The following is a 23832-nucleotide window of genomic DNA, read 5'->3' as shown; positions in this document are numbered from 1 at the left end:
AGTTACTTACCAGAGATGCCTGTTCTCCAGCATGGGTCTGGCATGGATTCACATGCTCATGAATATTCCCAGTCATCAGGTTGGGCATCATCACTAAAAAATAAAAGCAGTTTCGCTGTAGCCTGAAAACTGCATTTTACCTCTATAACCCATCACTGTCCTTTGGGTAATACTGCCACCCTCCAATGACAGTCTCCACAAGCTCCACCCCTAGTTGCCATCTTTAGATTTGGTAGGGAATGTAAAGTGGCAGTATGCACCAAGAAGAGCACAGAGCGGTAGGAGGGAGGGTTTGCATGTGAATCCAGGCCAGACCCAGGCTGGAGAACATGAGTTACAGGTAAGTAACTTGTTCCTTCTCCAGCATGGGATCTGGCATTGATTCACATGCTCATGAATACGATTACACAGCAGTATTATATATATATATATATATATATTTGCTTCTGGAACAGACTCACCTCAAGTAAATAGGTTGTGTAGCAGCACTTGGCCGACTCGGGACTCCTCCCTGGAATCCCTGTGGACGCAATAGAATATCGCGAAGGTGTGGGTGGATCTCCATGTTGCAGCCCTGCCAATGTCGAGCAGGGGAACACCACAGACAAACGCTGTCTTGTTGTGAAGGCTCTGGTGGAATGGGCTCTCAGCCGGCCTGGCAGGTGTCTGTTGGCCAGATGACAGAGCATGATGCAGCCGGACATCCACCTGGATATGGAAAACCTTATACCGGGTCTTCCCGTGATTCATAGGTCCAAAATTCACAAAGAGTTGAAATGGCTTCCGAAAATCCTTCGGACGTGCCACATGAAACTTCAAGGAACGAGCAAAATCCAGCGAATGCAATGCCCTTTCAGTCAGCGTAGAAGGGTTCGGGGTGATGGCCACTAGGAATGCCATCTTCCATAAGAGAATCTTCAAAGGGGCCTGATGCATCGGTGCAAAAGGGCCCGCATGAGCTTAGTCAAAACCACGTTGAACTCCCAAGCTGGAGCAGGAGCATTCACTGGTGAAAAAGTTCTAGAGAGACCTTTGAGGAACTCCTTGACAAGCCTGTGGGACCAGAGGGAGGGCTTCCCGGGAGATGACAGCTAGATCCACCTTGATGGAGGCGTGAATCAGGCAGGTATGTAAATAACTACGGAGCTGTGATATGCAGAGGCCTCATCTTCTGAGTCCGGCACCACACTGAAGGTTTTCCATTTGTGACCCTAACATGACAACGTAGAAGAAGCTCTGGCCTTGGCCAGGATCATCTTACATTCCAGCAACAGGGAATAATGCCTTTGGGTCGTGGTGCAGTATTGTTCCATTTTCTCTGGAGAGAAGATAGGGAACAGGAGGCAGCCAGATGGAAGGAGCCACCGAAAGACAGAGCCGGTCCAGGTACCAGATCTGCTGAGGCCACGCTGGTGCAATGAGGATCACCCTACAATGGCAATGTCTTAAGTGTGTTGATCAAACATAGCAGGAGCAGAATTGAAGGTAAGGTGTAGAGGGAGAGCCCGTCCCATAGGGAACGAGAAGGCATCCCCCAGGCTCCCTGGCTGTGGAAACCTGCTGGCGAAACTCTGGCACTTGGAGTTGGTTGCACTCGCAAAGAGGTTGACATGGGGATGACCCCACTTGCGGAAGAGAAGCGATACTTGAGCCTGGTGAAGTTCCCACTCGTGGCAGGACCGCAGCTCCCTGCTGAGCGAGTCTGTGATGGTGTTCTTGGTACATGCCAGGGGAAAGTGGACGAGAAACATGTCCTGAAGGACTGGACTTCCAGGGAGAGCATGGGGAAGCGTGTCGTGCCCTGCTTCTGGATGTAGAACATGATGGTGGTGTTGTCCGTGAAGATCCTCATCACCTTTCCCCCCGCAGTTGAGGCAGGAATAATTTAAGTGCCAGAAGACCACCTACAGAATGTTGATGTGAAGGTCTTTCTCCTCTGGGAAACAGAGGCCTCTGGCGATGCGACTGTTCGATGTGGCCCCACCCCTCTAAAGAGGCATCAGTGGGGACCATGGCCTGGCACGGTGGGAACTGAAAAGGTGCTCCTTCCGTCAGTTTGGGCACACACCCCACCATCGTAGAGCTTGTCAGGACTCCTGGTTGAGGGAGACCTTGACTGTCCAAGCGCCAGTGACTTGCAGCCACCACACATCCAAAACCTTTGGACAGGTCTCATCAGAAGCCTGCAGAATGGAACGAGGTGGATGCAAGCAGGACATCATCCCCAACAGCGACTTGATGGCTCGCACTGCCATGGATTGCACCGACGACAGGCGCTGCACCTTCCCCAGGATGGCCGTCACCCTCTGCTCCGAGGGGGAAGCCAGGAATGCAACTGGGTTGAGACGGGCACCCAGGAACAGTGTTCTGTGATGTCTCCAAGCAGGACTTCGACTAGTTGACTGAGAATCCGAGCTCTGTGAGAAGGCAAATAAATGGAAGAACAACCTTATTGCCACAGAAAACTCTGCACAATCTAACAGCAACCATTGTCAAATTTCAATTACATGGCAGACATAACAAATTGAGAATCTCTCCCTCAACCTCCCAGATCTAGAAATAAACAACGGTCTAACAAAACTAAGAATAAAACAGCACCAAACGGCCAAACTAATATCTAAATTGGAAAGATCATTGATGCCCGACCATGAAAAACTCAACTATGAATGGGTACTCAGATTACCAGACCCTCAAAAGTATCAACTCCATTGTTACATATAAACACGCATTCAATACGGACATCAAAGAAAGGAAAAAAATGCTTAAAAGAAAATACGCCAACTGAAAAAACTAAACACAACAGCAGCAAATATCACCATAAAAAAAAGAAAAACAGAACTTCTCTAACTTCGTCAAATCATCCAAGGGATTACTGCTACAAGCGGACGCTGAAGCTATTCTAGCGGCAATAAAAGGGAAAAATACGAGGCAATTATGGTCCCTCCTAAACGGAAACAACAGAACAATAAATATGATCCAAGAATTCGATCCCGTAGCGTGGACTGCACATTACAACACTTTATATAACAGCAGTAGACCTGTACAGACCATCCAACAAGAACCCATCTGTCCTCCTTGGAATCTGTAATGGGAAACTGAGGACATCATTCAAGCCATCAGAACTCTAAATCCATCAAGAGCACCAGGCCCAGACGGACTGTCAAATGCAATTCTGAAGGAAGCACCGGAAACCTGGGCTAGTCTCTTTTCCCATCTGCTCCTTATAGAAAAAACTCAAAAAATCACAAGTAGCTGGACATTAGCCATCTTGATCCCAATTTTCAAAACTGGCAACAGAAAAAAACCACATAACTACAGACCCATAGCCTTACTTGACCCGCTAGGAAAGCTTTTTGCAAACTTTCTATTGAAAAAACGTACCGATTGGGCAGCAAATAACGGGAAACTAGAAAAAAGGCAAACAGGATTTGTAGGCAAAATTGGAACCAACGTTAACTTGATAATACTGAGCCTTCTTAAATACGAAGCTGCACTAAGAAATCAACAGGTACATGCAGTTTTTATCGATCTAAAAATGGCATTCGACTCAGTAAATAGAATAAAACTATGGACTAAATTAACAACATGGGGCTGTCCACCAGCAATTCTTCATCCGATCAAGCAACTATACACCAACACCTCAGTCCGAGTCAGGCTAACAAAACATTGGTAAAGTTACACAACCGATCAATACTTCCAAAGGTCTTAAGCAAGGATGTCCGTTAGCTGCCTGCCTCTATAATTTATACACTTATGACTTTATCAACTCAATCAAAGATCCACTTGCAAATCCACCAAAACTTAATAATGAATCAGTTCGATCATTAATATATGCTGATGCATCACAGTCATGGATAAAACCCCATCAGGCCTACAACAAAACTCTGAACAAAGTAGTAACTTACATGAAAGCTAACGAACTTCAGATCAATATAAACAAAACCAAATTAATGAACCTAACAACTCAAAGAGCAAAGAAGAACCGAAAAAACCCAAAGTTCTACCTCGAAGGCAAAGAAATTGAAACAAATGTCATCAAATATTTAGGGGTAATGATAAATGTGTCATCTATGGAACAACAGTGGAAAATGCACATCGAAGACAAAAGCTAGATCCCTAGCCAGATTGGGTCGGTTCTACCACTGCAAATTCGGGACATATTCCTTCAAATCAACAATCAATTTCTATAAACAAAAAGTTGTTCCCATATTGACTTACACTGGCGAAACCCTAGCAAACAACCAAGGACTGAAATGGCATCTCTACGAAACAATATTCTGGAGAAAAACACTGGCATTACCGAAAAGCTTACCCATGACAAGGATCAGATTCGAATTGGCGTTGCAATCATTACAATACATAAAACTATGGAAACAGATGGATCTTTACAGAAAAATAATAAGCCACGAAAGGATCCCAGCCATAGAAATATTGAAAAGCAAAAACAATGCACTGAACGCAACGGTTCTCCAACAATGGACCAATAAAATCAAGTCTAAAACGGACGCCGAAGGCATAACCGAAGAAACGCTTATAAACGGGCCACAACATGCAAAACTAACACTTCAGAGGAACGACTGGATAAAAACCCTCGAAGACCAGACTAACTATAAACGGCACCAAGTATGCGAAATAGACATAAGAGCCCTACATGAACTTCCTCCATACCTGACCTGCTTTCCAGATCAACAGACCCGAGATCTCTTCTTAAGGTTCTGATTGAACATCCTACCAAATCAAGACTATCAGAGTATCGCACAACAAATTAAATCTGCAGATTGCTGTTCCTGCCAGAATGAGGGAATCAAAGAGACATTGGGCCTCATTCCGAGTACGGCGCTAACCAATGGCGCTGTTGACGCCGTACCCGGACCGGCAGCGCCTTGGTGGATGGCGGAATTACCGCCCCATTCCAAGGGTGGCGGGGCGGTAATTCCCCAATCCCCATTTACCCTTCCCCATTCCCATTTTTGCCCCATAGGGCATAATGGGAGTGGGGAAGGCGTTAATTACGCCACCGTAAATTACGGTGGCGTAATTAACATCAAGGTCCCTTAGCGCCATGGTTTTTAACACCTGCTAAAAGCAGGTGTTAAAACCTCCATGGCGCAAAGGGAACTCGGAGTATGGCGATAAGGGATTACCGCCACCGCTCTCGTTAGCGGTGGCCGCTATCCCTTACCGCCATACTCGGAATGAGGCCCATTGTTCCATATCATTATGATTTGCCCAGGACTACAAGAAAAGAGAAATCTATTCAAAGAATTCTTCAGCATATCAAAAAAACAGATGACCACAAAAGAACGCTGGAACCAACTACTAAAAGGCAATGATAAACATCTAATCCCAACGGCCATCAAATTTTGGATCGAAAACGAAAAACTGAAAAAAAATTTTTACAAAAGGGACATCAACCCATGGCAATTTTCTGAAGGATTCTTCAAAAGACCAATATAATGAAAAGTTTGGTTCACCAAACATACCATTAAAAAAAAAACAAAAAAAAAAAAAAAAAAAAAAAAAACAAATGGTCGCTGCATTGTGCTGGATTGCAAGTGTGTGAAAGCGGATGAGCCAGTCCAGATAAGGGTAGACGTGGATGCCCTTGAGACGCATTTGCGCTGCCACCGGAGCCAAGCACTTTGTGGACACCCTTGGTGTCGATTTCAGGCCGAACGAAAGGGTCTTGAACTGATAGTGCCATCCCTGGACCACAAACCGCAGGAACCCTTGATGATTTTGATGAATGGGGACGTGAATGTCCTCCAAGGTCGCCAGGAAATCCCTTTCCACCCGTTAGTCGAGCATGTGCTGCAACGTGACCATCCTGAACTTCTGGGATTTCAAGTACTTGTTGGGGCGCCTTAAGTCTAGGATCGGCTGCCAACCCCCGGACTTCTCCCATATCAGAAAGCATCTGGAGTACACTTCAAAGATGCTGAGGGACGGACTCTATTGCTCCCTTAACATGGCCCAAACCTTCTGCAGCAGCTGGGCCATGTGCAGTTCCTGACGCGCCACAGGAGGAATGCAAGGACACCCGTGTTGGAATTCCAAGGTGTGCCCCTGATGGGGAACGTTCAGGACCCATTTGTCTGTAGTGATGGTCATCCACTTGTTGACAAAGTTTGCTAGCCGGCCGCCAACTGGGGGAAATAGTGGGGGCCCGGATCCACGGCTGGTTCAGACCTGCTTGGGTGCCTGCATCCTGGCCTTCGGCGACACTGTCCTCCGATGCCAAAGGCTTGCTAGCATCCCCTGTAGGCTTCCTGGATGGTAAAGCGGGAGGGCTAGTGATAGGGTTCAGAGTAGCCCTTGGAAGACCAACCTAACTTACCTCTTGAAGAATGAAAGGAGGATGATCTCCTCTGCCTCAGAGTCGCAAGGGACCATGCCATCTCTGTGTCGGTCTTAGTCGATTGGAGCGTCTCGTCCACAGCCTTTCCAAACAAATTGCTCCCATTGAAAGGCATGTCCACCACCTTGGACTGTACGTCCGCTCTGAAGTTCTTAGCCTCCAGCCAACCTTGGCCTTGAAGGGCCAACCTGCTGCCCCATCTGGCAAAAGCTGGAGTCCACAATATCCAATCCCACCGTGATGGCATGGTCGCAGAGGCAGAGCCACCCTTGTGGTAGTCGTCTTGACCGTAGACCACCACAGTGATGGTCATCGATTAAGTCATTGACAAATTGGGTGCATGCGAGGTGGTCGACGGAGTTGTGGCCGTCGACAGGGCAACCGTCAACAAAGATGGTGTTCTGGAGAACGAAGTAGTCGTCGACTGGGCCTTGGTACTGATTGACACATTTTTCTTTAACGTGCTTTCGACGGCCCACCTGAAGACCTCTCCTTCGTAGCTTTGTCCTTGGATGAAGATCTGTGCCATCAGGCTCACTGTAGACCTCTTCTTGAATGAGGGAGCACGCTCGGGGGATCGGCCAGCCCTGGATGAGGCATGGCTGCGCCTCGGGGCTGAGCCAGAGGCCTTTGCATCCTTGAGCCACGTCACCAACTTTCTATAGTGGTCCCGCTTCGTCTGACGGAAATTAGACCTAGACATTGTGCAATCCACATTTTGCGTCGATCTTGAAAAGACGCCTTTTCTCCTCGGACATCGTTGAGGTGCGAAGTAGGCCCAAGCCTGGGCCTTCCGAAATTTAATGAGAAGATATGTTGATGAAGGCACCACCAACGGGTTACCGCTGCTGGTAGATGGTCAGTCGACTATTGCAATATTCCGAGTAAAAGATATATTGATTAGAAAAATAGCAAAATACTCAAAGAGCAAAATGAGAGAACTAACATTCAAACGTGCTGTAAAAATCCGAAAATTGCCACCAGTGGTGGAGTTTAGGGAAACAACTTACATTGGATTGGGGCAGTAAGACCCAAAGGACAGTGATTGGTTATAGGGGAGAAATGCAGTTTTCAGGTTAAAGCAAAACTGCATTTCTTTTTCACTGAGGACTCCCAGTCGGACGATGAAGAATATTAATGAGCATGTGATTCCATGCCAGACCCATCTTCAGGAGTCTTCTCAAGGTTGCCCTTCATCTTATCAACTTCAAAGCCTGCTTTGGCCATGGATATCAAGAACTCAAAAACTGTGCCAATGGGACACAATGGGTCAATTTCCTCGCTCAAGGCCCCAACTGGAAAACCTAGAAGTATAGATTGACTAGATGAATTGGCACTTTGCAAAAAGCATCACACCAAGTACCTCCGCAGAGAGAGGGAATTCTGTTATTTCATCCGCTCAATAGCCAGGCGTGAAGCTTCAACTGTCCAGCATTGTGATAATATATCCAACCAGAGTCCAGTGACTGAATAGCTTACCGCCAAACACGTTTCTAGCAGGACCACGTTTTCTGTTCCCAGTCCGGAGCAATCAAAATCATAGTTGCCCAGCTCCGCTTCAACACCAGAGGAATCAGTGGGAATCAGTAGGAACTCAAACAAGACAGAACTTGCAGGTGATTACCAGTGCAACCTCCCCCCGTTCCAAGTGCGCCACAATAGGAAGATCTTGGAGCAAATTCTTTCTTACTCCTGTTCATGTTGGAATCCCTTACATTTCAAGGTTGAAAAAAATCCCAAAAAGGGAAGATCTCTATGATCCCACTGTTCAGCCGCTACTTGTGCCAGACCCCTTTGCTGTGGCTTACATCATTTGCTTGGATGATCGTACATACTGCTCACTAGAAGGCTGTTACAGATAGCTCATTGTCGACCACTGAAAACTAGATGTGCATCAACTCAATGCACAGCCAACGTATTCCCAAAGTTCTCTTCTTGATGTTATTCATGGGATTGGTATTGTCCATCGGCACCTGGACAGTGGACACACTCATTGATGATAAAAAAAGATGGCGATTCTAGGTGAATCACTCGCCTGCAGGAAGTTGATGTGAAAGAACTGTTCCAATCTTTTCCAAGACCAAGAACAGGTCTTGAAAACTGGCTCCTCAGAATCCAAGGATGCGCTTGTCAGAGTGACTGAGGTCAGCAGCTAGCTGGTGAAACAGAGCATAGCGAAGGAGGGTGGGCAGAGAGAGCCACCATTGGCAAATCTACACACAGCTAGAAGAAGATTCCTCATACCTCCTGTAAACTGAGACCATTGGCACATCGGGGACCACTGCAGTGAACACATCCATAGAATGACAACCAGAACAACCAGGAAAGCCCCAAGAACAGCAGTCTCAAGTAGGTCGCAGTTGGCTTTTCTGAATTCATAAGTAAATGTGCTGCTGTTGTTGCTTTGGTCTTACTCCCTACGTGAAGAGAATTTCATCCCTCAGTCCGTGTCCTGAATTGCACCTATGAGCTGCAGGCTCCTAAGATTGGGTAATTAGACTGGGGAGAATGCAAGTTAATGGTCTAGGGAAAACATAGTTGTGAAGACTTCAATCACTCTGTCCTCTAACCTTGCCTTCAAGAGCCATTCAATGAGGTAAGGAAAGACATTGACACTTGATCTGTGAAAATGGGCCACCACTGCAATTTATTCTGTTAACACTTTGGGGAGGAGGAAAGAACAATGGGTAACATCGCAAAGTGGCAAATTACCTTACCGTAATGTTCTTTCTATGGATTCTTCTCCCGCAGATTCCTTATTTGATAGATTTTCCCTCCAGCTATGCTGCTTCGGAATTTTTTTGATAGGGGGTGTAGTGGACTTCGATCCAGTTGTCGACCATCGATCTGTCTTGCTCAGAATCTGGTCGTCTGCAACGAACGTGACGTCAGGTGTCGTATAAGTACCACATCACTATGCCCCAACCTCAGTTCCCCCTTTTTTCCAGAGCAGCTCACACTGCATAGGAAAACAGAACAAACGGGCTAGTGAGCCCTTTAAAAGAAGCTAATATAGACCTCACAAGGAGGAAACATTGAAAAAGAACACTAAGGTAGTGTTAGACAAATGTTTGTTTTAGGAATGTGGAGGGTAAACGGAAAACGGACAGAGGACCATCATCAAGTCAACTTGAATTAAAAAGATGCGTACCAACCACCAACTTTCTGAGCGGGGATGGATGGGAGAGGAGATGAGGAATCTACTGGAGAAGAATCCATAGAAAGAACATTACGGTAGGGTAATTTCTACTTCAATGAATTGCCTTTCTCCCGCAGATTCCTCATCCGATAATCCGATAGACTCCCAAAGCAGTAACGAATGGAGGTGGGCAGAAAGTTATATCACAAAGTTTTGTAGCACAGCCCTGCCAAAGCGTGCATCAGAAGTGCGAGCCACATTAAGGCTATAGTGTTTTGCAAAAGTGTGCAAAGATGACCATGTCGCAGCGCAACAAATCTCCCGGACAGGGACCCCCGTCTGCAATGCAGTAGATGCAGAGACATCCCTTGTGGAATGGGCCTGGATGCCGGCTGTTAATTCTTTCCCAGCAGCTTGGTAACACTCATCTATGCAGAGAATTATCCAATGGGATAAAGTTTGCTTCGTTATGGGCAGTCCCTTACGGGCTAAGGAAAAAGCCACAAAAATATGGTCAGCTCTCCTAAAATAAGCTGTTCTGGCGACATAGTAACTCAACGCCCTCGTAGGGTTAAGACGATTGAACAGTTCCTCTTGCTTGGAAGGGTGAGGTGGAGAATAGAAGCCTGGAAGGTCGATGGACTGTGACAAGTGAAATTCTGATACAACCTTGGGAAGAAAACCAGGCCTTACCGCGAGTGAACATTTCTCCTGGAAAAAAAGCAAGAAGAGTGGCTTGCAGCATAAGGCCTGTAGCTCACTCACCCGCCTAGTGGATGTAATAGCCACCAAGAAGGCTGTTTTCAACGAGAGAAGCCGCAATGGACAAGAATGCACAGTCTCAAAAGGAGCCGTCATCAGAAATGTAAGAACTAGATTAAGATCCCAATCTGGGACAACAAAGAGTTGGCAGGAATTTATTTACAAGGCCCTTCAGGAATTCTGCCATTACAGGGGTCCTAAACAATTTACCTTGATCCCGGGATCTCTTGAACAAAGACAAGGTCGCAAAATATCCTTTGACAGTGTTGACCTGAAGCCTGCAGAGGCCAGTGACAGAAGGAACTCCATCACTGTAGTGGTGGGGCGAGAGATGGGGTCAGTCTCGTGTTCCCTGCACCACGCCTCCAATCTTCTCCATCTGCACACTTACAAAGATCTTGTAGATGGTATGCATGCAGCCAGCAAGATCTCAAGTACTTCCTCCGAGAGGTCATAGTCATCATATCTCATCCTATCAAGAGCCACGCATGTAGGTTGAAGGATTCCGGGGTTGGATGGTGTATCCGACCTTCGAACTGGGCTAGGAGATCCAGGCGCCGAGGCAACCGGTGAGGAGGACAGATCCAAGAGGTTGGAGTACCACGTTCTCCTCGCCCAGTCCGCACGGGGAGGGGGAGATCAGGATCATGGTAGCTCGAAACCTCCTCAACCTCTGAAGAACCCATTGAATGGCTGGAATCAGAGGGGATGCGTAAAGGAGAGGGAAGGTCCAATCCACAAGAAACGTGCCCCCCAGTGTACTGTTAGCTTGGAATTCCCTCGAGCAGGACAGTTTCGCATTTCCTGTTGGACTCTGTTGCAAACAGATCCACTGCTGAGGTACCCCAGAGAGACAAGACCTCCTCTAGGACTTCCTGGCACACTTTTCACTCGTGCGAGACCGTGCTCTGCCTGCACAGAGAATCCGCCAAGTTGCTCTCTGTGCCCGCCAGATGAACTGCCAAGACCGAGATCCTGTTCTCCAGCAACCAGAACCAAAGCAACATCGCCTCCATGCAGAGGGGGTGGGAGTGCACACCACCTTGCTTGTTGTGGTAGTGCATTGCCACTGTGTTGCCCGCCAGGACGAGGACATGCCTTTCTCGCAGGGTTTGCCTGATAACTCATAACTCAAGACAATTGATGTGCCACCGGGCTTATGTGGTTGACCAGAGGCCGCTCATCTGCAGATCCTCGCAGTGAGCGCCTCAAACATTCAAGGATGCATCAGTGACCACTCGGTTTAGAACCAAGGAGGCCAGAAGGGTCCCCCGCCAAAAGACCTTTGCGGTCTGACCACCAGGACAGGTTGCTGACCACCAACGTGGACACTCAGGAGATCCAAGAGTGTGCTGAGACCACTTATCTCTCAGCAACCATTGCAGTGATCTCATGCGCAACCTGGCCTCTGGCACTAGAAATATGCAGGAAATCATGAGGCCTAGAAGGCGGAGGAAGGAAGCCCCTAGTAGAGTGGCATTGTTCCGGAATAAATCCATTATCTGCGTCAAGCTGACTACTCACACCTCGGGAGGGAAAGCCTTCCCCACCCGGGTATTTAGGACTGCTCTGATGAACTGGAGCCGTTGGACTGGTGTCATGTGGAACATCAAGTTTAGGGAGACGCCCAGCCTGTGCAGCCTGACTGCTCAATGCTCCAGCAGATTGATGTGCCATTGAATCTTCTTTTATGACTGCAAACATCTCACCCGCAGGTCCCCACGTCCATGATCATTTGGACCTCTGGCCATGGGACCCCAAAAAGGTTGCCCGCCATCATATTGATCCTGTTCCACCAAGAGAGGCCGGCGACAACCGCCTCTGCAACCTGGAAGACATCAGGCCTCTTGCCCGAATACTGTGACCACTGACTCCTGAGAAGCCACTTTAACAAAGTTACTCACAGTAGTGACTACCTTACTACTAGTCCATAGTCCCCTTTCCTCCATACGTTTGGGACATTCCATCCTGTGGCGCGGGACGGTAGCACTTTTGTAAAAAAGCATCAAATTGAAAAATGTGTCCTTGTCCCTTTACACGGTGTACCGCATGCGGCCGTAACCCTGCCCTCCTTAGCTCTGTCCCACGCATCACTCTTCAGTACTTTTCCATCGCCAGGTCTGAGACCATTTAAGCAATAATAGAGGATACTTATTTGAGGGGAAAGTGGGCAGGCGTATGGAGGAAAGGGGACTATGGACTAGGAGTAAGGTAGTCACTACGGTGAGTAACTGTTATACTCCTACGTCCCGTCCCCTCTATACTTTTGGGAAGCTACCAAGCACTCCTTCACAGGATAAAGGGTGGATGGGACTCCTTTACTTAAAGAGGTTTTTCAGAACAGCTTGCCCGAACTGAGCATCAGCCCTGGAGCTCAGGTCTATGCAGAAATGTTTCACAAAAGCTGATGGGAGAAGCCCACGTAGCTGCTTTGGCAATGGTTTCCCAAGGAACATATTTTTGGAAGGCAATGGCAGCTGCCTTGTCCCGCACAAGATGGGCATGAATTCCCTTCAGAGGCTGAAGGCCCTGAATGGTATACGCCTCCGAGATACAGGAAGCAATCCATCGGGAGATAGTTGCTTTCGAGGCTGGCTTTCCATTCGGGTCACCGAAGGTCACCAAGAGCTGGGAAGAGTTCCGAAGATTAGATGTTCTGTCCAAATAAAACTTAAGAGCTCACCTTACATCCAAATTATGTAGAACCCTCTTGGCATCTGAAGCCGGTTCTGGGAAGAAAACTGGTAAGGAAATAGACTGGTTCAGATGAAAATCGGAAACCACATTTGGAAGGAAAGAAGGATTGGTCCGAAGGAGAACCTTATCCTTGTGAAAGGTGAGGAATGGATGTTCTACCGACAAGGCTTGAAGCTTGCTTGCACGTCTTGCCGAAGTCACTGCAATGAGAAAAGCCATTTTCCATTAAAGGAATTTCAAATCCACCGTAGCCATGGGTTCAAAGGGTTTATGGCATAAAGCAGTAAGAACCACATTTAGATTCCACTTAGGATGCGGGTTACGCACAGGCGGATACAGATGCAATAGAGCAGCAAAGTGCCTTTTAATGACAAGATTTGTCAAAGAAAAAGAGCAAGAGTCTGAAGATAGGTAAGCAGCAATAGCCGACAAATAAGTCCTGCAAGACAAGACATGCATGCCTGAAGCTGCCAGATGAGAAATGAAGGCCACACTGTATTGATGGCAGCTTCTCTGGGGTCTAGCTTTTTTGCTAAACACCAGTGACAGAAACAGAGCCATTTGCTCCTATACCGAGACCTGGTGGAAGGTTTTCTAGCCGCCTGGATGATGAGCATATTATCCGTGGACAAATTTAACCTTTCTAAAGATTTGAACTTAGGCACCAGGCCGCCAAGTTGAATTATTGTGGGGAGGGATGCCACATCTGCTGATTGCTCTGGTGAAGCAGGTTGGGAATCAGCAGAAGCCTGATCGGCGAACAGACTGGCAGATGCTGAAGCTCCGAAAACCAGAATCTGGCTGGCCACCACGGGGCTATGAACAGGAGAGTGCAATTCAACATGTTCCTGAGCTTGCATAGCGCCTGGTGAATCAGAGGAGGAGACGGGAAAGCGTAGGCCCTCATATTGTGCCACGGAATCTCGAGAGCATCCCCCAGGGAAGAGGCTCTGAGCCCGTTCCTGGAAGCATAAAGAGGAAGTTTCCTGTTCAACGAGGTCAAAGAGGTCCACTACAGGAGTGCCCCAATGGCAAAAAAGGTCAAAGAGGATCTGTGTTCAGCTCCCACTCGAATCTGCCGGTACATTCCGCTGGCCCGGCAAATACTGCTGAATGGCCCATTCCCAAATCTGAATGGCTAGATCTACAAGCGGAGGTGACCTGGTACCCCCCCTGCTTGTTGACGCCAAACATGGATATCGCATTGTCCGTGCAGATGCGGACCACTTTGTTCACAATCCCTGGCTTGAAAGCTTTGAGCGCCAGGAAAATGGCCAGAAGCTCTAGATAATTTATGTGAAATTGTCTGTCCTTCGGTGACCATAGGTCGAAAACCTGAAGATGATCCATCGTCTCACCCCACCCGATAAGGGAGGAGTCTGTCGTAATGGTCACCTGAGGGGGAGGGCTCCTGAAAAGGCACAATCACCAATAGATTGCTGGAAGAAGACCACCATAGAAGATCTGTCATCATGCAGGGAGGAACCAGAACCATTTTGGTGTCCGGGTCCACTGCCTGAAGCCAGGTGCTCCCAAGAGCCAACTGCGTAAGTCGCATCTTAAGACGCGCAAGGGGAAGAGCAAAAATGCACGAGGTCATGAGGCCCAGAAGCCTCTTGAACCACCAGGCGGACATGCTTTCCGACGTGGTTAACAGATCCGCCATCCTGCCCACCGTCAGGTACACTCTGCAGTCGATCGTGTTCCAACGGAAACCCAGGAATATCAGGTCTTGAGAGATCGTCATGGATGATTTCCGCCAGTTCACCGACAGCCCAAGACTGAACAGGAGCTGAAGGAGAGACTGAAGATTGCTCGAGGCTTTCACTGGACAAGGACTGCGCAGAAGCCAGTCGCCCAAATACAGATACACATGAATACCCTATAGCCTTAAAAAGGCCATGATGACTGACATCTTCGTGAAGACAAAAGGGAGCACCCGAAACTGGTAGTGCTACTCTCCCAAGGAGGACTTTATTTGGCAGGACAAAATCATCTTGAATTTCTCTTGGGGAAGAGAAAGGTTGAACTGAGAAAGGTCTAGAATAAAGCGCAGGCCAGCCTGGTTGGGTTTTGGCACCGTAAACAGACGAGAGTAGAAGCCCTCCCCTCGTTCCACTAGGGGGAACGGGTTCCACCGCCCTGCGATCCAGAAGCTTCTGGACCTCGGCTCTGAGGGAAGGTATCCCCCCTGACTGCTGAAAGAGGATTGAGGGGCAGGGTAGGGGGGAGGGGCAAGCGGAAGCCCACCCGAGCGATGGACAAAACCCACCGGTCGTCGGTGATGGTTTGCCACGCCTCCAGATGAGACGAGATTCGTCCTTCCACCGGAGTCTTATGCGGGCGCCAAAAAATATAATTTTGCAGACTTTTCGGCAGAGAGACTACCTGTGCCTGAAGTGGAGGCCGACGACCGAGAGAAAAACTGGCCACGTTGCTGCCTCCGGCGGGAGTTACCCGGCGGAGGATCAGTCCTGTGGGACCTGCGGTCTTGGAACCCTCTGAAGCCTGAAGAGGATCGAGATAGGGACCCAGATCTCAAAGCTTTGACTGGGGCCTTCACAAGCGGCGACAGACCCTTGGCAGTTTGAGTGCTCGCCTCAGTCTTGGTGAGCTCGTCATCCATTGAAGAGTGAAACAACTCTTTGCCCTCAAAAGTCAGTTCCAGAACTTTATCTTGGACCTCCTTCGAAAACTTTGTTGCATGAAGCCAAGCCTGACGAGGTGTCTCCATCCCCAGCATGAGGCCACGAGCCGAGGTGTCAACAGCATATCCTGCGCAAACACTCTGGCATCTGACAAGCCACCTTTAAAGTCTTTTAATCTGTCAACAGGAAAAAACTCCTGGAAGTCAGCCAAATCTCTCCACAGTTTCATATTCGCCACAGCCAAGATGAGCTCTGCGTTAGCCTGAAGCAATTGCAGAGGCGAATTGGCAAAAATCTTCTTGCCCAAAGAATCGAGCAATTTGTCCTCCTTGGACAGAAATTGAGCCGCAGCTGCGGAAGACGCAGAGGCCGGCTTGGATTGCAGAGTGGCGGCCACTACCACCGTTGAGGAAGGGAGCGGGCATGACGCCAAGGCTACTTCCTCGGAGGTGTGAAGCCTGTAACGGGAGTCGATCCTTTTGTTTACGTGCAGCCCGGTGTGGGGTTTATCCCAGACCTTGCGGACCTCGGTGAGGACGTCCCTCTGAAGGAACAAGCAGGTGCGCTCTTGTGGAGACCAGGTTAGCGCCCCCGAAAGCACCCCTTCCTGCGGAGCGGGTGCGTCAGGCACTGTATGTCAAGGAGTGACATGTCCAGTACCCGGTCGTGAAATGCTCGGACAGAGCGGGGCTGGTCCTCACTGTCCTGATCTACAAAAAGGTCGTCTAGAGCATCCGGATCCCCCGACTGCAACAGCGTCAAATTGACATCACGCTCTGCTGGAGTCTTGTTCACCAGTGACAAGTGAGGCAGAAGGGACGGGGGAGGGCCGGGAGGCAGAGGAGGTGCTGCCGCGGGGGCACCGTGACAGGAACTGTCGGGGCAGGCAACAGAGTCTGAGGGCAGATTTCCCTAAAGAGGCCCTTAAAGTACTCCTTCATGGGATCAGAGTTGATTAGACTATGAAATTTCCCAAAAAAGGAATCCTCTGCCAAGACCTCAGGCGCTGGAGTGGGCAGAGGCCTCTCATGAGGAACATAATACCACAAACGCAGTGAGGAGGGCTGCCAAGAGGGCCCGCCACCAACCGGGTCTACATAGACCAATAGAGCAGATGTAGGAGGAAGCGAGACTGAATGGGGTAGTGGCATCCGAGCACGCCTGTCATAGGAAGGGCGGAACAGATTCACATTGTCGCGTGGAAAAGGTTGTCCACCGAAAAGAAGGTTCCCAGCACCCGTCGTCGATAGCGTGGGTGTGAGGGAAGAATCCAAAATGGCCACTGTAAACCACGTGGGAAGGCCCACCATTTTGTGAAGATCTGAGGAGAACTGCCTCACATGTGTGGATGAGGCAGTTGACTTCAGAGATTGGTCAGGGGACTTCAGAGAGATTTTAGCCTTGACACAAGGATCCTCGGCAGAGCCGGTACTATGGGGCCTCGGATGCTTACTGGACATCCTGCCCCTTGAATTAGCCTCCAAAGAAGGAATATCGGCAATGCCGGTAACAGAGGAGTTGCGGTCGACAACCTCTCCCTGTGCCCCCCTCAACAGAACCAGTGACTCCGCAATCGTGAGAAAGTTGAGGAATCCACCTCACAGACAAGCCCTTGACAGGCCTCTCAGTTCTGTTGGTACACACCTTAGCCTCGTTAAGAGGAACCCCGGAACAGAGTCCGATCTTAATAGCTCCCCCGAGAGGGGCCTCGAACCGTGGTTCAATACAGAAAACCCCAGAGGCCTCAAGGCACACCCCGGTATCCATGTGGGAAGCTCCTGGCAAGGAGACCTCGGAGCGAACTCCAGTACTCAGCGCGACTATTCTGGCTGTTAACACCTGATTGGTGAACCTCGGACTGTGATCCGGTAAAGGCAGGCCCCTCCCGGAAACCCTTGGAGAAAACCCTGGTACGCCTATTAGGCCTTAGGGGAGAACCCTGGTAGCAGAGCTTTTGAAGCCCCTCCCAGACCTGGTGGACCCCAGGAAGGAGTCTCCCGGCCAGGTTGCCCTGAAAAGTAAGGAATTTATCGGGCATCTCTTCTTTCCTTCGATGAAGAGCTGGAAATGCAGTAGAGGAACCTTCTGGAAGATCTCCTCCCACCGACGAACACGACGTTGAAGTGCCCGGACCGAAAGGGAGTCACAGAAGAAACACGAGTCCCAACTATGATCCGGTCCCAGACACTCCAAGCAGAGAGAATGGGGATCCGCCCTAGCAAAGCGACACTCGCAAGCGGAACAAGTGGCAAATCCCAGACGCTCCGGCATAGACGGAGGACTACGCGACCACAGAACAGGAGCAGGAGAGAAGGACAACGGGAAGAAAAAGGTCTTCCCAGTGATGCTAGTGCATCCAGCCCCGACCGCGTGGAGGAAAGGACTGAAGGGTGATGCGCGGGGCTGAGCTAAGGAGGGCGGGGTTACGGCCGTGTGCGGTACCCCACGTAAAAAGAGATGGACACATTTTTCAATTTGATGCGATTTTATAAAAGTGCTCTGGTCCTGTCCCACAGGACGGAATGTCCCAAAAGTATGGAGGAAAGGGGACGGGACATAGGAGTATAATGTTCTCATCTGGAGCCTCGCCTGTGGCACCAGAAAATTGCAGGAGGCCATGAGGCCTAAGAGACAGAAGCAGGGTGAAAGGTTGGAATAGTTTGAGCATCTGTCTGATGCTGGTGACTCACCTTGGGTGGCATGGAGAGAAAGGGCTAGAGGAAGGGGAAACCCCTCCTCCACTTCTCCCCCAGTGTTCAGGACTGGTCAGATAAACTGCAGCACTGCGTTTGAGGTAATGTGAGACATCTGCAAATTCAGGCAGAAGCCCAGGCTGTGAAGTAGTGAGCAAGTATCCTCAAAAGGACTCGAAATCTGCTCTGGGGGCCAACCTCGGATCAAACCGTCATCTAGGTACAGGAATATGAAAATGTCAGATCTCCTCAGGTGCGCCGCTAACACTGCCATCAGCTTTGTTAATACCCTGGGTGCAAAGGTCAGGCCAAAAGGGAGCACTCTGAACTGATGAGCGTCCCCAATGACAAAACATAAGATCTGCCTGTGCTTCTGATGGATCAGCAAGAGGAAATGGGCAACCAAAAGGTCCAATGATCCCAACCAGCCCTGGGATTGTAGAGCCTGGAGAATGTACTTCAGCGTCACCATCTTTAACTTGTTCAAGGCACTGAGGTCGAGAGTGGGACTAAGTCCTCCCCCTTTCTTGGGAACCAGGAAGTAGAGGGAGCACCAGCCCATAACCCTCCTGCACTGCACTTTTCAAGAGAATAGCTTGCAGCTCCATCTACAGCTCGGCTTCCGAGGACGAGGTGGCAGCAGTGTCGTCCTTACAAATGGGGTGTAGCGTCAAAAGCCCCTCCACCTTGATCTGAAGGAGAAAGTCAGCTTGGCTGGCTGCTGAACTGCCCAATCCCAGTGGCTTTCCTGCCAGCTTAGAGTCCTTAAATTTTTCTAGAGACACATCAGCCACCAGTGAAAATAGGTGGTCTCTGTCAAATGTCATGTCGAGAAGTTTCACCTGGGCGTGAAGTAAGAAGCCTAGGTATTCAGCGCTGCATGGTCAACGTGCCCATCGGCCTCCTGCCACATACCACAATGGCGAGACTAGGCATCCATCTGATTCAACTCCATGTCGATAGGGAGATTCAACATCTAGGTCGAAGGCCTCGGGTTCACTGTTGCGGTCTGAAACTCCTGTCCCTCGGGTGCACCGTGAGGAAATTAAGATCGCCCCATGTTGGCTTGTACTACTTTGTGAGCTCACAGTCTAGCACTGGTGTCGAGCATGGCCAGTGCCATAAATGCATGACCGGGTCTGCTATGGCTGCATTAAACGGTAAGGCTCTTTTTAATTGCAGCCCTTTGTCCAGTAGGTCTTCATTCATACTGCTGGAGCAGATTTCGGTGGGACGCCATGGCACAAGACCACTTTCTCGACTGCCTTTTCGGATACTCAATGTTGAGGGAGGGACTTCAATGTGGACTGTAGACACTCCTGCTGATGGTGTCAGCGCCAAAGCGACTTTTGCTTTGGTAGCGCTCGAGGGCGTTAATAGCTCTTTTCTGATACCTTTCCGACAGACAACCTGGGCACGGTCTGTGCCATAACCGCCGTCAGCGTCTAGGCCGGAGCCATACCCTCCATGGCTTTCTCAAAAATGTGCATTATTTGATCATTTAATTCCTTAGATTTGTCCCTCGAGGCCCCCTTTGAAGGATAACAATTGTACCTTTCACCCGAGTTGCAGTTGCGCCTATATTTGCATTTATTTTTATAAGCGGAAGAGAAGGAAGAGTAGTGGGCTAGTGCGACAGTTTATTTGATTTGTTACTATGCCTACTTCGCCCGGTCTCTCTTCTCGGAAGTAGGTCCTCGTTATCTGCACCTGAGGACTTTGTAGCCGATTTATCTGGCGATTTCCATTGGGGTCTCCCTAGCACCAGTTTTGCAGAGCGTTCCTTTACGGCCTTCGGGTTCATTGACTGACATAAAGCACATTTATCTGTCTCATGTTCCACTCCCTGGCACCACAAGAAAATATTGTTTGGGTCAGTAAGGAACCATCATCGAGTTGCCGTCCCTGCTGCATTTGAATCCAAACAGCTTGGGCCCGACAGTCTGAAGCAGTCGAAATTGAAAGATTTAGAGCTGTGATCCGGACAGCGTGCAGAGCGCTTGGAAAAAAAGAAACTGAGTTTAGACGGCATAGTTAATGCCTTAACTACGATCGCCAGCGTCACGTCCAGAGTCTAGGACTGGCACGGTCGAGGCATGAGTAATTCTAGGAGATGACGTTGAGCCGCACTACGTCCCCCATCAAAAGTTTCTGAACAGCTAACGCTGAAGGATTAATCTATCAAGATGAGAAACCTGTGGTAGAACAAATTCCATTCAAAATTAATCCCATGGGCTAGTACAGTTTCTTCCTCCCCGTGTTCAGGAGATGAGAGGAACTGGTCCACAGCTAAGCAACAGGATTTCCACCAAGCTTTCCCTGGATCACACAGCAACAGCTGAGCAGTCAAGGTAAACTCTTAAGGAGTTCGCAGGATGGCATACAGCATCTGTTTTTATTGCTATCAAGCGGAGGGCAAAGATTTGAAATTGCTTTTGCTGTCTATTGTGCATGTGTTTTATTGTTAATGGAGATATCCAAAACACATTTTTAGACAGCAATGAAGAGGTTTGAGGACAAACTGATTCCAAGAACATTTAGGTGGATAGCTAGCAAAAACGTTGACTAACTTACAGGAACAATGGGAAGGGGACTTGCGCCCTTTGGAGGACGGGGATTGGGAATGTGCCATGGGGCAGCCAGAGAGCTAGCCATTGACGCAAGGCTTAATACAATCCAATATAAGGTGCTGCATCTTTAAGATGGAGAGGAGAGAGGAGGAAAACTGTTTCAAATGTAAGAGGGATATGGGTACTCATTTTCCACATGGTCTGGCCTGCCCATGGATAAGAGTCTACTGGGAGAAATAACAGAAGTACTGAATAGTATGGTGGAGGAGGAACTGGAAATGAATCCGGTTATCGTGTACGTTGGGAGCATGGGGCGAAATCGTTCACGTAAAACTTCAAGGGACAACCAACATCCAGCAAATGCAAGGCCCTTTCCGCTGGGGACGACGGATTCAGGAAAAGACAGGCAACACGAAAGGCTTGTTGAGGTGGAACTCCAATGGCACCTTCGACATAAAGGTGGAGTGTGTATGCAGTACCACCTTGAAGCGTGGAAAGACAAATACGGCTGCTTGCAGGACAGGGCCTAGATCTCCCCGACCCGCCTGGCCGAGGTGATCGCCACAAGGAAAGCCATCTTCCACACGAGGAACTTAAGCAGGGCTTGATGCATCTGCTCAAAGGGCGCCCACATGCGTTTAGTCAAGACCATGTTGAGCTCCCAAGCTGGGTTAGGAGACTTCACTGGTGGAAGTCCTGAAGAGGCCCTTGAGGAACTCCTTGACGAGTCTGTGACCACAGGGAAGGCCTACCCGGAGACCTGGTGTAACGGGATATAGCGGCCAAGTGTACTTTGATATAGGCGTGAGCCAGACCAGCCTTGGTCAAGGAAACCAGGTATGGTAGGGGCTGCAGGGCTGTGATGCGCAGGAGTAATCTTCTGAGCCCGGCACCACACACCTATGGCTGTTACACGTCAACGTTGAAGAGGCTCTGGCCTTGGCCAGGATGTCCTTACATTCTGCCTGTAAAGAATAATGTCTAAAATCTAGGGCTGCAGGAGCCAGGCCCTGAAGTTCAGCGACGCTGGGTCTTGGTGCAGAATCACCCCTCCCTCTCTGGAGAGAAGATCGCAAAGTAGAGGCAGCCCGATGGACAGAGGGAACAGAGGAAAAGCGCATAGGAAAAGTCCCTCCCATGGGAACGAGAACGCATCCCACATGCTCCTCAGCTGCGGGAACCGCTGGCGAACTTCTGACACCTGGAATTCGTCGTCGTTGCGAACAGGTTGATCTGGGGTTGACCCCATTCGTGGAATAGAAGATCCACCTGGTCCTGGAGAAGCTCCCACTCGTGGCAAGAACGTAGTTCCCTGCTAAGCAAGTCTGCAATGGTGTTCTTGATTTGCCCGCCAGGTGAAAAGGGACTGGAAACATGTCCTGATGAATGGCCCAGTGCCACAGATCCTGGGCCTCCCTGGAGGGAGCCAGAGAGCACGTCCCGCCCTGCTTTCGGATGTAGAACATGGTAGTGGTGTTGTCCGTTTAGTTCCTCACAACCTGGCCCCTCAGCGACGGCAGGAATGAATTGAGGGCCCAGAAGAGGGCACAAAGCTCCAGGACGTTGATGTGAAGGGTCTTTTCTTCTGGCAGCCAGAGGCCTCTGGTGTGTGCTCCCCAACCTACCACTGCCCATCAAACTCCTCGTTGAGGGCGATCTTGTCCATCCACGATCCCGAGACTTGCAGTCACCTCGCATTCAGAAAAGCCTTGAGAGGCCTGATCTGTTGTCTGCAAAGGCGAACGAGGTTGATGCAGGAGGACATCATGCCCAGCAGCGACTTACGGCTCTCACAGCAGCCGACTGCACAGACGGCAGGCACTGCACCTTCCCTAGGATGGCTATCATCCTCTCTTCCGAGGGTAAGCCAGACAAGTTACTGTGTTGAGTCGGGCTCCCAGAAACTGCGCCCTGGAAAGCCTTCAAGCAGGACTTTGGATAATTTATGAAGAATCCCAGATCCGTCAGCAGACACACAGTCCTCACAGTGTGTTGGCTCGGCAGTGCGTGGGAGGAGGATCGGATGAGCCAATAGTCCAGATAAGCGTAGACGTGGATGCCCTCGAGGTGAAGATGCACCGCCCGCAGAGCCAATCATTTTGCAGAGACCCTTGGGGCCAATTTCAGGCCGAAGGAGAGGGCCTTGAACTGAACTGATAGTGCCGTCCCTGGACCACAACCGCAGTAAGTTGCAGTGGTTCCGGTGGATAGAAATATTGAAATAGGTGTCCTCCAGATTCAGTGATGCCAGGAAGTCGCCTTGCTCCAGTTGGCAGAGCACGTGCTGCAACGTGACCATCCTGAATTTATGGGGCTTCAAGTACGTGTTGAGGCATCTCCGCATCCATTTACACCCTCCTGACTTCTTTCGGACCAGAACATTTCTGTAGTATACTGCAGAGCCCCGGGGGCACTGGGGGATGGGTTCCATCGCCCCCTTTTTTAACATAGCATGGACCTTCTATAGCAACTGCGCCACATGTTGTTGTCGAGCCTCTGGGGGATACAAGGACACCTGTATTGTAGCTCCAAGGTGTGCCCCTGTTCGAGAGCATCCAGCACCCATCTGTCGGTGGCGATGGTCTTCCATTCGCTGACGAACCTCGTCAGCCGGCCTCACACTGAGGTGCACAAGTGGGGGCACGAGTCCACGGCCGGTTCATGCCTGTTTTGTGATCGGGCTCTGCCCTGCAGGCCGCACCAACACGGTCCTCCACTGCGGTATGCCTGTGAGCGGTAGGCCTCGAGTGATGCAGCGGGAAGGCTTTCTATAAAGGGTGGTAAATCCCTTGGAAGACCTGCCAGACCATCCTCTCAAGGAACAAAAGGACGAAAGATGTTGCTGTAGGGTACCAAGCGAATGTGCCGTTTCTGTGTCGGTCTTGATAATTTGCAGAAACACTGTCTTGCCAAAGAGGTTCTCTCCATGAAATGGCATGTCCAACACTTTGGACTGAATGTCCGG

The 23832-nt window shown here is 49.6% G+C and overlaps 1 protein-coding gene across 4 annotated transcripts in view; it reads right to left on the bottom strand.

The window, feature by feature from the left end:
- BIRC6 (baculoviral IAP repeat containing 6) overlaps nt 1-23832 on the bottom strand; it is a 3097233-nt gene that overhangs the window by 359015 nt on the left and 2714386 nt on the right. The window lies entirely within an intron of this gene.

This window comes from Ambystoma mexicanum, chromosome 4q, assembly GCF_040938575.1.
Source record: "Ambystoma mexicanum isolate Mex_15411 chromosome 4q, UKY_AmexF1_1, whole genome shotgun sequence".
NCBI classification, from domain to species: Eukaryota; Metazoa; Chordata; class Amphibia; order Caudata; family Ambystomatidae; genus Ambystoma; species Ambystoma mexicanum.
The sequence above is the reverse complement of the archived record's forward strand: the minus strand, read 5'-3'. Positions and strand labels throughout refer to the sequence as shown.